Source organism: Strongylocentrotus purpuratus, unplaced genomic scaffold, assembly GCF_000002235.5.
Source record: "Strongylocentrotus purpuratus isolate Spur 01 unplaced genomic scaffold, Spur_5.0 spur5_contig_823, whole genome shotgun sequence".
NCBI lineage: Eukaryota > Metazoa > Echinodermata > Echinoidea > Camarodonta > Strongylocentrotidae > Strongylocentrotus > Strongylocentrotus purpuratus.
Window position 1 is genome coordinate 442,195 of NW_022145528.1, and position 17,234 is coordinate 459,428.

General features: G+C 38.7%; 2 long non-coding RNA genes across 2 annotated transcripts; one reads left to right on the forward strand and one right to left on the reverse strand.

Moving 5' to 3' along the window:
- The first annotated feature begins 1,031 nt into the window (after positions 1–1,031).
- On the forward strand, positions 1,032–4,531 carry LOC115922704. The gene is made up of 2 exons (XR_004063566.1): positions 1,032–1,188; positions 3,654–4,531. It is a non-coding gene; the product is annotated as an uncharacterized LOC115922704 (long non-coding RNA).
- Positions 4,532–8,038: 3,507 nt separating this feature from the next.
- Positions 8,039–16,979, reverse strand: LOC115922706. Its single transcript, XR_004063567.1, has 4 exons — positions 16,810–16,979; positions 12,720–12,826; positions 8,675–8,746; positions 8,039–8,385 (listed from the first exon to the last, which is right to left on the reverse strand). It is a non-coding gene; the product is annotated as an uncharacterized LOC115922706 (long non-coding RNA).
- Positions 16,980–17,234: the final 255 nt, after the last annotated feature.

The following is a 17,234-nucleotide window of genomic DNA, read 5'->3' on the forward strand; positions in this document are numbered from 1 at the left end:
AGAGGACCTAAAGCCGTTGGCCGTCTGGTTGCTTACTTACATGTACAAGCATTTATGCTTTATTAGCAGTCAGGCAAAATAACGACCGCCAATAATATGCCTCAAACTGATAAGCAGTTACATGTAACTCCAAACCTTACATGGTGCCCTTCTTATACACAACATTAAGAAAGCCTCTGTATATTAAACTCAAGTATACTGGTACCATTAAACATACATGTACATGTACATACTGTATGTATGACCTCCTCAAGACATTAATATGAAACGAAATTACAGCGTACATATTTCGTGAATGAGAACAGAGCACATGCCGGCCAAGCGAGCAGCAGTCATGCTGTGTTGATGATCGCAAAGAATGATGGATGTTTTACTAATTAAGAGCAGACGTTAGCAGGGCACATTCGTTATCTCCGCGCACTCGTGCAGGGGAACGATGAATCGTTTGCAAGGCCCAACTTCAAGAAGAGGCCTTTCTTTCCTTAATTGTTCAAGCATTTTTTGCACAGATTTGACCATGGATGTACTATATCTATGCTTTAACTGATGATCTAACATTGCTCCAGCGACAATTGCTCTGGACTTTAATTCATTCAAGATTTAGGGATAGGGTTAGGTATGCAATTGGGTTTTGGGAATAGGTTTAGGGCCATTTTATTTTTTACTGATCTCTGTGTCACTTATTAGGGGCTCCCACCAGCAAAGCATCACTCATTTCCAAACAACTATGCAAACAATTAATTTTGTACAACAATCACTCATGTCAAAACATTTCTGCAAGGTGATTGATTATCTACAATGATCAGCTCCTTTCAGAATTGACTTTAAAGGTACTAAGTCTATGGTGGCTCTGAAGGGACATCGCGAATCGACTAAATCGTGAACTTTTCACGATAAAGTTCACGATATCGTGAATTTTATCGCCAATTTTTCACGACGAAATTCACGAAATTCACGATATCGTCAATTTCGTCGTGAAAAATTGGCGATAAAATTCACGATATCGTGAACTTTATCGTGAAAAGTTCACGATAAAATTCACGATTTCGTATATTTTATCGTGAACTTTATCTTAAACTTTTTTCTCCTGGCTTGGGCGCTTCGTAAACAAAACCAGCCCTAGCTTGATTGAATGAAGACGATTAAATATTATGACGAGACGTTTTTACGATGATTTCTGTGAAAATGGTAGGTTTAACTTCATATTATGCTCTATTTGTATTTTATCTTTGACAAGATAGGGATGAAAGTAATTGCACAGCTGAAAAATTACCCGGTATGCAATTAATTAATGGTCTAACAGTTAGATCTAGAGATGCACTGTTTTTTCCCATACATTCATTTCCATGTTGTAATAGACTATTGAGTAATGTAATTGATCTAGATCTAGGCCTAGAAGTCTACTTTTATTAGTAGGCCTACGTACTAGCACACTCAATTTCTCAAACTGAGTCAACAAAGACTGACAGAGTCGATGTAGAACTAATACTAATAAGTAATAGGTAGCAGCGGCTAGCAGAATATAATAGTAGCATTCTAGTGCATTCTAGACCGAATTTTCTGTCTCTTTCGTTCGTTAGCCTCTTAAGTCTTATTAGGGTAGGGTCGGCTCCCTCTCATATTGGGGTAGGGTCGGCTCTCGGGTCGGCTCTCACTTTAGAGAGAGCCGACCCTACCCCAATAAGAGGCTAACGAACGAGAGAGACAGAAAATTCGGTCTAGTGCACTAGCTAGCTGCATGCAGCTGATGCAGACCTACATGTAGACTATAGGCTCCAGTGATTATTGCATTGGCAGACATTTTATTTTTAATATTTTTTTCAATGCTTGCAACAACATGAATTATTAATTAAGCTAGGGCCTAGCCTAGGTCATTCCAGTAAAGCATAGGAATTCCAGACAACTCGCCACAAAGACAACCTGCCCCAAGACAACCCGCCACAATACCCTGGACATCTCGCCACAATACCCTGGACAACTCGCCACAGGCGAGTTGTCCAGGGTGGGGTGCCTTTTCGGACAACTCGCCACACTTTTTTCCCCTCATGTTTTCTAGATTTAAAATCCCTCATCTTAGATGAAATTGTCATTTTTCATGATTTTCGTGCTTTTATAAACACAGTCATTACAAAGAATAAAGAATAAAGCTGATTTCCCTTGCAACAATAATATATTTTTGACAAACCGAAGGCGTACGATCGCCATATCATTGGGATAACTTGGTATTTAGATCTCGAGGTCTATAGCAGCTGCATCTTTCTGTCTCAGAAATTGTTTAATGGTAGGATACTGGAAGCACTGGTGTACTGATGAGGGGGGGGGGGGGGGGGGGGGAGGTTATTTGACCTGCGAAATAAAATTGAAATGTGATCTATTTCTAGATTTTCTGGGTTAGTTTCGTCAGAGGCGGCATTCTTCATGGGGGGGGGGGGACACTGTGCCCTCACTTTTTCAGGTTCCCCTAAAGGGCCCCTTTATCCTTTGTACATGTCCTTTTTCTCTTCTGATAATTTTTAATGGTAGGAATTCATGAAAGGGTACTGGAAGCACTGGCGTCCTGATGGGGGAGGGGGCAGTTGACCCGCGAAATAAAATTGAAATATGGTTTATTTCTAGATTTTCTAGGTTAGTTTCGCACAGTCCAAAATAGATTCTTGTTGCGGGTCTTGTTGCAAGCGCAAGGAAAATCATCTTTATTCTTTAGAACAGCTCTCAAAATACTCACAATTTCCATGTTTCCTGTCATGACAGTGTTTATAAAAGAATAATGAACAAATAAAATGACAATTTCATCTAAGATCATGAAGATGAGGGATTTTAGATCTAGAAATCATGAGGGGAAAAAAGTCTGGCGAGTTGTCCGAAAAGGCACCCCACCATGGACAACTCGCCTGTGGCGAGTTGTCCAGGGTATTGTGGCGAGATGTCCAGGGTATTGTGGCGGGTTGTCTTGGGGCGGGTTGTCTTTGTGGCGAGTTGTCTGGACCCCAAGCATAGTAGCACTAGTAGACCTCTATAGCGCTGCATACGTGCTGAGAGGGCAATCGATTGCACACAATTACACACTCGTGGACACAATGAGTACGAAGTGGCTGATATGATCGGCAAGTTTGACAGTAGACTCGCGATTTTAATTTTCAAAGAATTTTTTCTAACATCGGTTAGTTGAAAAGACTATTTTACTGCTATATAGGTGTCATCAATTGTCACTAAAGTACCAATTTATTTTGAGTGATCTCAGTTGAGTTTTGTACAGTGTTGTTTAAAATGTTGAGAATCAATAGAGGTAATACAAAAAAGTACACTAATGCTGGTATGTGTGGCCTAGGTCAAATATTGTTTCCAGAGTGATGGTACTGCAACTGCAGAGCAGGGTTTGAAAGATATTTATTTAAAAAATAAACCAAAAATTGTACATGGCCAGGCCCATGCATGCAGACACGGACTGTTAACCGTGGTAACACTAACAATATGTAAAACTGTATCGGAGCTTGGAGATAATTGATAATTTATGACACTGATGCAGTGATAGATCCAAACTTCTGGAGCAAAATCAAACTTGTCTTCAATCCTGAAAATCTCTCTGCCAAATAATTGTCTAAATTCTGTTTCTCTGTGTAATCAAAAATGTATTCTTTATGTTATTATTGCAGGAACTACTGACTACAAGCATGAAATAGATGTGACGCAATTGGATTTAATTGATCAACAGTACTGTTTGGCAATGGGAGAAAGTGGTAACGGGAGGACCTTTGCTTATTTGTTCCTCCTCGATTTGGCACCATTCAGTATCCAGTGATATTTCTTTTGTATTGTGTTGTTTCGGCAATATATCAATAAAGCAACAGTTTGACTGACTTGCCTGCATCATCACTTTTGTGCTGAAAACCTTATTTTGGTTGTTTGAAAGTCGCCATTTTCCTTTTTTATCCTCAACATTGACCTTCCGTGTCTTCATTCATCATCAGAACTCTACCTTTGACATCGACCATTCGTTTCTTTGTTCATAATCATCATGATAACTTTACTTTCGCCATCATCGACATCGTTTCTTTGTATGAAGACCACGCCATCTTTCTGTTTAACAGTATACAAACCCCAGTATGTATATTTACACTGTCGATTTCCGTTCTTTGTTTGAAGATCAGGATTTACGCTTACCTTCCACATCGTCAGAAACTTTGCTATTCTTTTCCACATCGTCTCTTCTTGTTTCTTCGACATCGTCAGAAACTTCGGTCTTCTTTTCCACATCGTCAAATCTTGTTTCTTCGAGATCATCAAAAACTCTACCTTTGTCGTCATCAACAGAATAGACCCTAATTGTTTCTTTGACATCGTCGGTTCATCATCATTGACAATAACATCAACGCATTCGACAAGTTTGATGATAATGTAGTGTAATTTGAAAAGCGGCAGTCTTTCGCTTTATAAATAGACTACCTTAATTGTTAACATGTGACTGTTATTGGAATATTTCCTGGCTAGATTTTAGCACGGATTTGAATAAACGCTCATGGTTTAAATGATATATCTTGTGTCCACTATTTTGTATTATAGCTGTCTGGTCTCTCGTGAATCACAGTAGAGAGAAAAGGAAGAATTAAATTAGTAATTAATTGGGATGTTGACCAAGTTACGATCATCGATCATGATCATTCAACTCCTAATCCAGTTCTTGCCAAAACTCTATATGCAGCAACATCTTTTCAAAAAGCCACAAACATGCTCTGAAGCACTCATTTTTTATGGTAATTTGATCCAATTATTTGATTGTGTTTGTTACAAGGACACGTCTGTATAATTTCTGAACGTATTTTACACCGTATCAAAGATTGCAGTAACTTCTTCCTTTACAATATACTGCTCTAAGGATAAGCCATGTTAGGAGGGCCACAGCCTTCTGAAGTCTTAATAAATGCATATTCCACATTCTTACTCTTTTTCTTCCTGTTTCTTGATCCCCTCCTTTTCTTTCTTTCTTCTCTTTTCTCCCTTTTTATTCTCTTTCTGTCTATTTTTCTTCTTTTCTTTCTTCTTCTGCCCCCTTTTCCTCTCTCATTCTTATTTCTTCTTCTCATTCTGCTTCCTATCATTCCTCTTGGTCATGTTTCTTGTTATGCTTAATTCATCATTCATACTTGTTCTACAGCTTTTGTATGAATGTAGAGTTCAGATAAAATCAATTTGTTTTCTCTCTCTATAATGTAATTTACACATATCAGTCACATATATCGTTTCTAAATTCTATTTATTAATTTTGAATGCATTGTCTGTTTGGAGCCACAGTGGCATTGATCTGTATTACTTTGACATGGAGTCAGGACCCTTGTGACCCCAAACAGACGATATGTTAAACGTGTCCGTTAATATTTGTCTACATTATGCATCACAAATTCCATTAGGAATAATATGAAGTATTAGCCCTGCATTGTTAATAATAAAACATGACCTGGGCTTCTTCTCTTTTCTACTTGTAGTATCTATACAAGTGTATGTACTATAATCATGTTTGTTAATAAAGTGATATTGAAACAAAAACTGCAAAATTTAAGAAACTGAAATTGGGGTTTTCTGCCTACAACAATAAACTCAAATAGGGCATTCTGTCATCAATATTCATCTTCAAACATATTTGTTTTAAAAAATATTTGCAGAAGTGTGTGTTAATTTTTGCCACAAAACTTGGGCTGCTAACACTTTACATTTCTTGAAACCTCTCAAAAACTGATTACACTTGAAACGTGTAGTGTTTGTTGACACATGAAGTAATAACCAACACCAAACATGATTATGGTAACATTTGTTAGGTTATTTTAATATAAACTGTATAAACAAGTATGAACATAGGAAAATAGATCTGTAGTTGATACACACAGCTTTTGTAATAGATTTTCAAGAACATTTAAAAAATGTGCTTAAAAATGCCCATCTATTTAGTGTGGAAGACAAAACAGAAGTACATTTAATAACATAATTGGCGGTAATGCTTATTTGCAGGGGTGGCGATTTCTTTTCATGACCGGGGGGGACGAAATGCGAAGGACGGGGGAGCAGTGGCGTATATTGAACAAAAACGTTGGGGGGGGGGGAGAAAACTAATCTGCATCCCCACTCTAACATTGTACATGCAGGCCTCACGGAACGTTTTTCATAGAGGGGGAGGCTAAAGTATTTTATTAGGTAGAGCAAAGCGAGCATAGCAAGTGGAGCGTAAATTGGTATGTGGTCCAGGGGCGTAGGCCCGTGAAGCTCATGGGTTTCAGGCATTTAATAACGGTCAGATGAGCATCCAGGGGCTCGTCGTAGAGCCCCTGGTGGGGTCCAGGGGGCAGAGCCATGCCATTTCAGCAACATTTGTAAATCACTGGTATCGAGTTAGAAATAAATCAAGTTTGAATTTTATCACGGGGGCAATTGCCCCCAAGCCCCCCCCCCCCTCATCATTACGCCAAGGCGAGGGAGCAAAGAGAACGAGAGGGGTAGAGGTTACGGAAGTGACTATCACCTCACAGGTTTTTGAAGTTTTGTTGTATTAACAAATTACATACTTTAATTAGCAAAAGAATAGTATAAAAACAAGCAATATACCTGTTTCACACTTCACTTTTCGAGAATATTTACTGTACACTTCGAAGAATATTATGCGGGGGAGCGTAGCTCCAGAGCGAGAAGATTTTTGCATTTTTATTTGTCTAAACGCTGCACTCTAGGGCCCTCCAGAGCCTAAAAGTTTGTTACAGTCTTTAGTCAGTATTTGCTATACACTTTTTTTCTCACTTTTTCAATTTTTCAGGGGGGGATGATCCCCCCCCCCTTAAAAAATTGAGGGGGGGACGGGATCGCCGCCCCTGCTTATTTGAGAATGGAAAATTGCAAACATATGAGTATCTTATATGGCATCAAATGACCATTTGCTTCAGCAATGTGAGAGCCGAACAATTGCTAAACAATTTACATGTATAAATAGTGGAGAGAAAACTTTGGAATGAACGCAAGTATTTTTTCCCCTTGAACCATAATTGCGTATCAATATCATTTCAATACCTTTATTACAACATACACATGTATAACAAGAGATCAATGGACCTTGTGTTTAACAGAGCCTGTAAAATTAGTGGCCACATCAATTATTACTATACTATATTACTATATTATCACTTGTGCCCTTGGGTACCTACATCGAAAATGTACCACAGATGATTATTTCTTTAATATACCCCCCCCCCCCCATGCATAAACATCTGGCAACACTACGTACAAGAGACCTAAAAGTAATAATTTTCCACAATTGAGACCCTTAGGGGAGCACTGCCCCCGAGTCCTCATGAGGGGCAAGGTAATCAATACAAACAAATTCAGATCCCCTCTCAAAATGTCAAATTTTATTGAGTGCCAGCATTAAGTTTTAGAGTCAAAGTAAAGAAATTGCTATATACATGTATGGACATTTTCGGGGGTTCCGTTGAGGGGCAAGGTACCTCAACAACCTATCATTTCTCATGAATAATCCCTGCCAAATTTGATTAAATTTTGTTGTACTGATGTATTTTTTCAAAGAAAAATTGAACAATTAACCTTAATGCTTCCTGCTGTAATATGTGCCGGAGGTATAAAAGTAAAGTTAATCTTTACTAAAGACCCCCCCCAAAAAAAAATATATATATACAAAATTAAAAAATAAAAAAAAATCCTCATATTAAAGGTACTATGTCCCTTTTGCAGCCAACCTCAAATTCTGTAGAACTTTGCAGGAATTATGAATATGTCATGTATGTCCTATCTGTAAAATGTAAACGTTAGCAGTGTCCTAATATTCAAATTATGCAAGGAAACCCGTTTACTTGCTAGACTTCACTGTCAGACACTATTGAGTGTCTGACTGGCTTTTTTTTCTTCTCTGGTAATAACATACATGAAATGAGCTGTAAAGGGTACATTAACATTTGTCTACATCAATAACCCACTTCTTGTGACGGCCAAAATTAAACTGATTGAATCTTTGCGCAGCATAAAACAGATGACCATTCGGTACAATGGTCTGAACATCAAGACTGTTACTTATTGGCCCATTTGAAGACTTTTTCAAGCCCAACTTTCTTTAGGGCAATTCTAAATTAGTATTATCTTTCAAATGTCATGGAATTTAACCTTTTCATTTGTTTTGGCCTGCAAATGGGACATCAATCATGAGTGTCCCATTTGATATTGGACTGCATAAACACTCCGAGCAGCTTGATGACATTGCAGTGTTGGACAGTGTGATCAGCAAGGATAAGGCGAGAGGGCATCGGACAAATAGCTCGGGCAATGTCATGCTCAGATGATTCTGGGCAGTGGCGTCGAAGTCTGAGGATTCTACAAATGCGCTTCACCTGCCGAACACTATAAAGGGAAAGATAAATATATCACAGTTTAAACCCTAAATACAATTAAATATATACTATAATAATATTAGGAGGCCCCAACAGTTGATTTAAAATTATGCAATAGCATTATCAGATATTTTATGAGCATGCCATTCAAAGCAATGATACATGAAGGTGGGTTTTATGTTATTAAGAAATGTTCCAGGTTTTTGAAAGATTTATATTTCGGGTTAGGTACATCCATGAATAAAATTATAACAAATACAAAAACATCACGTATACAAAAATTGTTTCATAGTTCATACCTCTCTTCCTGATGCCATCTCGATAATGCTCCATGAATACCCTGCTACCGTAAGAGGCAATCTGGTAAAGTACTGTGCATTATAGAATTTGTGAAATCAAGGAGCAAAACTATTTTTTTTTAAACTTAGAAAAGCATCCACATATACACTAAATAACTGTTTTCACATCTATTATATCAAGAGGTTAGCTTTGGAATACTAGTTACTCATGTGTTAAGATCCTACCAATGGTTTACACATAAAGTGAAGTATTGCAGAACACTTTTGGGGTTGAAATCAAATGAATTGCACATTTACAATGACTTGAAAATATGTATGACTTAAAATTTTTCAAAGGTCATACATTTAGGTCTGTGACATTGTTCCTGATTAAAAGAACATTAAGACTCGTAAGCATACCAATATACCAGTACAGTTCTCTTGATGCCAATATTATAGAAGTGGTAACCTTGCTTGATTCATAATGCGGAATGAGGATCGCTATTCATAATACGGGAAGAAGGTTGCTATTCATAATACGGGAAGAAGGTTGCTATTCATAATACGGGAAGAGGGTCGCTATTCATAATACGGAATGAGGGTCGTTATTCATAAAAATTAAATAAGCAAACAAAATAATAACAAGGGGAATTTTGAAAAGGGGACACCCCCACTCCCATGGCTGTGGCATAGCGATGGGGGGGGGGGAATGATACATGGCCTTGAATATTTGTCGAAAACATTTATTGAAAACAAACATTTTTGAAGAAATAAAGAAACAAGGGAAACGCTCTCGGCGGTCTCGCCTGCATAACGCAATTCAATATGATAAACCAGAACGTCAATGACGTAGCGCTCATCCGCATCTCACAACAACAAATATCGTAAATTTTATGTGGTACACTTTTGAACTGGTCAAAAAATAGAAATTCGATGCCCTGGAAAGGACATAATTTCATTTCATTTGCATAAAGTACCATAAATAATCAATGGAGCAAAATTTCACAATTCTGTGTAGAAGTTTATTGTTCCAAATTTAGCTCTACCAGATAAGGCAAAATCGGTCAAGAAATGAGGGAAAAGAAGCAATTTTTGTTATTTTTGGAATAAATTTGCATAAATTACCATAATTAATTAATGGAGAACAATTTCAAAATTCTGTGCAGATGTTTAGTGTACCAAAGTTAGCTCTACAATATAAAGCAAACCAAATCAAAATCGGTCGAGAAATGAAGGAGAAGAAGCCTTTTTTGTGATTTCGAATAAATTTGCATAAATTAGCATAGATAATGAATTTCACGATTCTGTGTAGAAATTTTAAATTCCCTCCTAGCCCTATCATATGAAACAATCAGAATCAAAATCAGTTGAAAAATAACGAAGAAGAAGCATTTTGAAAATCTTAATGTTGATGCCACAACAAAGTCTAAGTTTGTTGACCTTAAATGGCCTTTGACCTTAACTTAGTGACCTGAAATTCTACTCACATAATTGGGGAGACTTGATAACCCTATAGTCCAAGTTTCATTGACTAAGAACTTATACTTTCAAAATTATATCAAAAATTCAAAAACTTAACCTTAGGTTAAGTTTTCGATGATGATGCTACAACATAGTCCAAGTCTGTTGACCTGAAATGACCTTTGACCTTGACTTTGTGATCTGAAATTCTACTCACATGATTGGGGATACTTGATTACCCTATAGTCAAAGTTTAATTGACTAAGAACTTATACTTTAAAAATTATACTAAAAATTCAAAAACTTAACCTTAGGTTAAGTTTTTGATGTTGACGCCGTCGCCGTCGCCGTCGCCGCCGCCGTCACCGGAAAAGCGGCGCCTATGTCTCGCTTTTTGCTACGCAGGCGAGACAAAAAGGCGTGCTACAATAATGTACATCACCCCTACCCCCAATCAGTCCGACCACGCTGCGCCATTCGGCCCACCCTCCCTGCAGCATTCCCTTAGGACAAGTACATATTACCAACAATTTTCGTCAAGGGGATAGACAAAAAATATCCGCACCACCCCACTCTTACATGCAGGCCTCGCTGAACGTTTCTAAAGTAGGTGAGGGGGGGGGGGTAGGTACAAATTAGGTAGAGCATTGCATAAATTAGCGTGGGGTCTTGGGGGAAGCCCCTGCGGGGGTCAAGGGGTGGAGCCCCTAGAAGCTCAGGAGTTTTATACATTAAATTACCATCGATGAGCATATTTTTATACCCTATTTGTGACACTGACGGGTCACGAATTGGCGTGGGGTCCAGGGGCGGAGCCCCCAGAAGCTCAGGGGTTTTGGGCAATAAATTACGGTCAGATTAGCATCTTTTGATACCTTATTTGTGACATTGACAGGACACAAATTAGGTTAGCTCCAGGGGGCAGAGCCCCTGAAGCTCAGGGGCTTTGGGCAATAATTACAGTCAGATGAGCATATTTGTATACCTTATTATTTTGTGACAAAGGCAGGTCACTATTCTTTCTTTCTTTCTTCATGAATTTGCCATTTTCCAACAAACGCATAAAAAAGTATAATTTACTAAACATTGAGGGAAAAATCTCTGAAAATTATGTCATTTCAGCAGCATTTGTAAATCACCGGTATCGAATTAGAAATAAACCGAGCCCCCCCCCCCCCCCCCCGATCTACACCTTATTGGCGGGAAAAATTGTAACTGTTCTCCCCTTCTTTTTTTCTTCCTCTTTTTTGTTCCCTTTTAGCTCTCCTATTTCCCTTTCCCTTCCTTCCCCCCGTTGTGGGGGGTGGGGGAAGGGGTGGAGGCAAGGGCTTTTTGCAACTCTTCTTTCTTTCTCTTTCTCCCCTCTTTCCCTTCTTTTCCTTCTCTCTCTTTCTTTTTTTTTTGGGGGGGGGGGGGGGGGGCAAGGCCCGCTGGCCCCCCCTGGATCAGCGCCTGGTTATATTAATTAAAATGAATAGCGACCCTCTTATTGTATTATGAATAGCCACCCTCTTCTCGTATTATGAATAGCGACCCCCTTCTCGTATTATGAATAGCCGCCCTCTTCTCGTATTATAGCGATCCCCTTCTTCGATTATGAATAGCGGTTCTTACATGTATGAATAATGACCCTAATGAATAATCACCCTTTTCTCAAATTATGAATAGTGGTCCTTATGAAAGCGGTCCTTATGAATAGCGGTCCTTATGAATAGCGGTCCTTATGAATAATGACCCTCTTCTAGTATTTTGAATAGCGACCCTCATTCCGCATCATGAATAGCCACCCTCTTCTCACATTATGAAAAGCAACCCTCCTATTCGATTATGAATAGCGGTTCTTACATGTATGAATAATGACCCTAATGAATAATGACCCTTTTCTCAAATTATGAATAGTGGTCCTTATGAAAGAGGTCCTAATGAATAGCGGTCCTTATGAATAGTAAGCAGATCTCATTTTAACAGACCTTTAGATGAGCATACATGTGGTATGTACATGTACACTGCATTTCAACTTTTAAACAAAAAGGGTAACTGCCCAATTCTCCATTGACAATTCTAACAGGTCTTAAAAATAAAGTAGTCCTTTTTATATTTAAACTGGTGTCTATTGGACATTTCTAGTTCATACCTTTACAAATAAAAGTATTTCTTGTGCAAGCTTCATTTAAGGTTCTTGTTAACATTGTTCAGATGATAGAAAATGGTGATAAGGTAGTGACTTCAATGCTTGATATACATTTAAAGATAATCTGAAAGTTTGAGTGAAAACAGGCTATCATTAATGATCAAAATTTGAAAAAATGATCTGCTTAATTCCGGAATTCTCCCAACTATATTATCATATGTATCAACTAGGTTTTTAGCAAGGACAATTTAAAAGAAAAGTATTACCAGTCGTTCGACTGTAGTAACACTCCTTCATAAAGAAAACAACATCTTAGGCCAGCCCCCAGGGGTTGTTAAAGAGAAGGGAATGCGAGGGATATGAAGGGAAACAACATCAGTGTCTGTAACAGCAGCTTAGCAATCTATAACCCGTCATTATCTAAGATAATTTTTATTTTGTTATCATTTCAACGCATACACTTAATAAGGATACATTCAGCTTAGTTCCCATCATCCTGAGCTGGTTTGTATGGAGTGTTGATACATGGCAGTTGTACTACAAGTTGTAGGGCTTGCTTGTATGAATGCCAACCAGGTAATCTGTTGAATGAATAATAAAAGAAACATATGCAAACAAAATCTAGTGATAAACTTTGCACATTATAAAAGAAAAAGAAAAACATCATAACACTTTTTTTTTTACTACAAGAGATGAATTTTTGTAAGATAATCACACTGTGATTGGATTACCCTTTAGCGTTTACGGTTAGACTTCATGCATCGTAGGACTACGAGTTCGCTGCCCATCGACTAAAAAGTTATGAGTCTTATGTTTTTATCAAGTTTATGACAGAGATATAACCGTGTCAGAGGCGTCATAAATACATACGGTAGTACTTAGTCAGGATGTTGTCCTTAATCTTGGCAAAGAGGTCTTCTTGAAACATGTAGCGGACAAGTAGCTTACTAAAGCTGATTTGGTCAAGAAGTTAGACTTATGACGGTTTCGAGAAACGGGCCCCTGGCCTGGGTGCTAGCCGTAATTCGCTAAATAGACTAGTGAATACCTAATAGTAATATAGATCTAACTTAAAGTGACTCGGTAACATTGCCTCAGATTCTGAAACAAAATCATGGATTTAGCTCATGCTGCAATCATAATTTTAAACCTTTAGCTTAGCCTCTGTTAGGTCAGTCAGGAATCCCGTGACTTTTACAAGCCAATCGTCTGTCTGATTATCACGTTATTTATGATTGGAAATCGAAATCAAACTTTGCGTTTTCCTAACGGTTTTTATAAACTAGGGCCTAAGCCTAGTCTATTCAGGAAAATAAGTATGGTAAAACCGGTCACTCAAAGATTATTACTTTTTTGAGCCACTTCATGATCATTTTGAAGCGAAATTTGTTTAGGGCTTCAATATTCAGTAGGGAAGCTGGTACAAGAATAAGGATCATCTGCATTTTCGCAGACGTTTCCAATTTCCAATCCGCGCGTTGGTGATGCGAAAAACGGATTCCGCAATGTTTTTATTGATGCATTTTACATTGACTTAAGTTTGTACAGAGACTTTCACATTAGGGGCGATAAATCCTCGAGAAGACGGACAACCCATAAAAGAAGATGGCGCTTGTTTAGAAACCTATCCAAAATTTGACCCGTAACTCTGGCAAAACATACCCAAAATGAAGTAAATATTCATTAAATGTCCAAATAAAAATCGTGAATTAAAAGTTGTTATGTTTATTACCTGTTTCGTGTCAATTTTCTTGTTATTTTTGGAGTATTTTTCGGAAAAACGATGATATCAGTATACCTACACTTTTTCACGGCAAACCGCTGCACAATACAAGTGCAAACCGATGGTGGGTTGCGGGCGGATGCGCGCCTGTGTGAAGTTATGTCTTGGATCCTCATTACGGTAGATAACTTCACACAGTCGTGCGCCCGCCCGCAACTCACCATCGATATGCACTTGTATTGTGCAGCGGTTTGCCGTGAAACCTGAGAAAAAGTGTATAGTAATATCATTGTTTTTCCGAAAAATACTCCAAAAATAACAAAAAAAACTGACACGAAACAGGTAATAAACATACCGGTAATGACTTTTAACTCATGATCTTATTTGGACATTTAATGAATATTTACCTCATTTTGGGTACCGGTATGTTATAGTAGGCAGTGGCGTAATGAGCAAAAACGTTTGGGGGGGGCTGACAAAAAAAAAAATCTGAATCACCCCACTCTAACATGCAGGCCCCGCTGAATTACGTTTCTCAAAGTGGGGTCTAGGGGCAAAGCCCCGGTGGGGTTCAAGGGGCAAAGCCCCTGAAGCTCATGGGGTATGGGCATCAGTGGCGGATCCAGGAATTTCTTACCGGGGGGAGGGGGGGCACAAAATGGCATGGGGTGAAATATATGTAAAACGATGAAGTAACAGAACGAGGCTTTAACGGCGAGGGAGCGGAGCGACCAAGCAGGGGGTGGGTCTGGGAGGGGGTCCTGGCCTCCTCCCAGAGTAAGAAGCATTTGCAATTTTAGAACCAAATTAGACGCATTTTCAGGCACTTCCTGGAGTAATATGACGTAAAATTGCTTTCTCCTACCCCTTCCAAGAGTAGGGATCTTTTGCAATTTGAGAACCACATTTGGCGCATTAATGTCCACCGGCACTTCATGGAGAAAAAAGAGGCCCTCTGATTAGTTAGAAGTTAGAGAAAAGTGATCTGTCACGTCGTGAGAAGTTGTATAAATGATGCTTTGATGCCGCACAATGCACAAATACGGTGGTCGGTACTTCACCAGTAGTACTTGCAAAAATTATCTCGAGTGTATAAACTGTGTCGTTATCAGGGGCGTTGCTAGATTTTTTTCAGTGGGGGAGGGGGGGGGGAGGGTGTAGAGGCCGCCGATTACCGACAAAACGAGCCACCAATATTATTACCGACAAATATAAAAATGTCAATGTCCAAATGTCTACAAATTTTACCCTTTAAACCCGGGGCCAGGAACTAAGTTATTTTTCAGTTTTCCCCTCCTGCGCGAAGCGCGGAAGCTTTTACACTTCATTAAATTATTAGAGAAAGAAGACGATCCGTTGTACTGTTCTCAACTCTTAAAGCTTGTTTCGCCCCTCCCGCGCAAAGCGCGGAAGCTATGACGTTAAATTTAATTATTAGAGAAAGAAGACAATTCATTGTACCGGTCCCGACTCTTAATCCTTGTCTGAATTCAGTTCCCCCCCCCCCCCCTCCCGTGCTAAGCGCGGAAGCTTAGACGTTTAATACATTATTACTCTTAATCCTTGTCTGAAATCATTTTTGTGTTTCATTAATTATTAGAGAAAGATTAAGACGATTCGTTATACCGTTCTCTACTCTTAATCTTGTCTGAATTCAATTCCCCCCACTGCATGGGCCCCTTAAGGGTATATGTGCAGTGTTACATGGTGTAAGTATTGAACGCTCGTTCGCAAATCTGTGCATGCTCAGCCCGAGTGGTGGGTAGCATGTTATCTCCCGACAGTACCGTGTTTTGCACAGTAGCTTCTGGTAAGGAATTAGTGTTACTGTTGGTGGCCACTATCAGGCCCTTAGTGACTAATAAACAACATACATGCTCTTCCTGGCTATTTGGGAATGGGTCAGTTTGCAAGAAATAATGGAGAAACTATAGCATTTTGTTGAAAATCATATGATATCACGAACATTTATACATTACTTGTGAAAATAAGTCATGGTTCAATTTTATTTGAGGGGGGCTGGCGCCCCCCCAAGCCCCCCCACCAGTACGCCGGAGTTACAGCTCAAATTTTAGATACGTTTCTGAACAAGCGCCAAGGAGACTGGGGTTATTTTCTTACAAGGAATCTGTTTTTTTGCATGCCCTGATGCCCGCGCTGGGAACCTGAAACCCGCAGAGTGCCGATGAAAAAAAGACGTTCGCGAAGGCAATTTGTCCGTTTTTACGACTCTAGGATATCCTTGTTTATGCAGACGATCCTCATTCTCTGACCAGCGCCCCTAATCATGTCATAAAATAATGATATTTATTACACTGTATCACAGACATAGTAATATTATAAATAACACATAGATCTAGGGCCATGCATGATTGCATCTCAGAGTGAGACTTAACATTGTTAAACGATCCCTTGGATTTATCTATAATCATGATCATGATTTGTAGATCTAGCTCTGGTGCTTGCCTAGATCTAACTTTTCATTGAATTGAATCAGCTCAGCTCAGCTCAGCTCAGTTTGCGTCTAGTCGACGAGTACGAGTGTGCTATTGCAATGGACTCTATCAGTCTTTGTTGACTCAGTTTGATAAATTGAGTGTGCCAGTTCGTAGGCCTACTAATAAAAGTAGGCCTAGATCTAGATCAATTACATTACTCAATAGGGCCTAGATATTACAACATGGAAATGAATGTATGGGAATTAAAAACAGTGCATCTCTAAGTCTAACGTTAGACCATTGCATACCGGGTAATTTTTCCGCTGTGCAATTACTTTTATCCCTATCTTGTCAAAGATAAAATACAAATAGACTCTAGAGCATAATATGAAGTTAAACCTACCATTTTCACAGAAATCATCGTAAAAACGTCTCGTCATAATATTTAATCGTCTTCAAATTCATGTCAATCAAGCTAGGGCTGGTTTTGTTTACGAAGCGCCCAAGCCAGGAGAAAAAAGTTTAAGATAAAGTTCACGATAAAATATACGAAATCGTGAATTTTATCGTGAACTTTATCGCATATTTTTCACGAAGAAATTGACGATATCGTGTTATCGTGAACTTTATCGTGAACTTTTCACGAAGAAATTGACGATTTCGTGAATTTCTTCGTGAAAAATATGCGATAAAATTGACGATATCGTGAATTTTATCGCATATTTTTCACGATTTAGTCTTTTCGCGATGTCCCTTCAGGGCCACCATATATGTCCCATTTGCAGGCCAAAAAAATGAAAAAGTTAAATTCCAACTGCATTTGAAAGA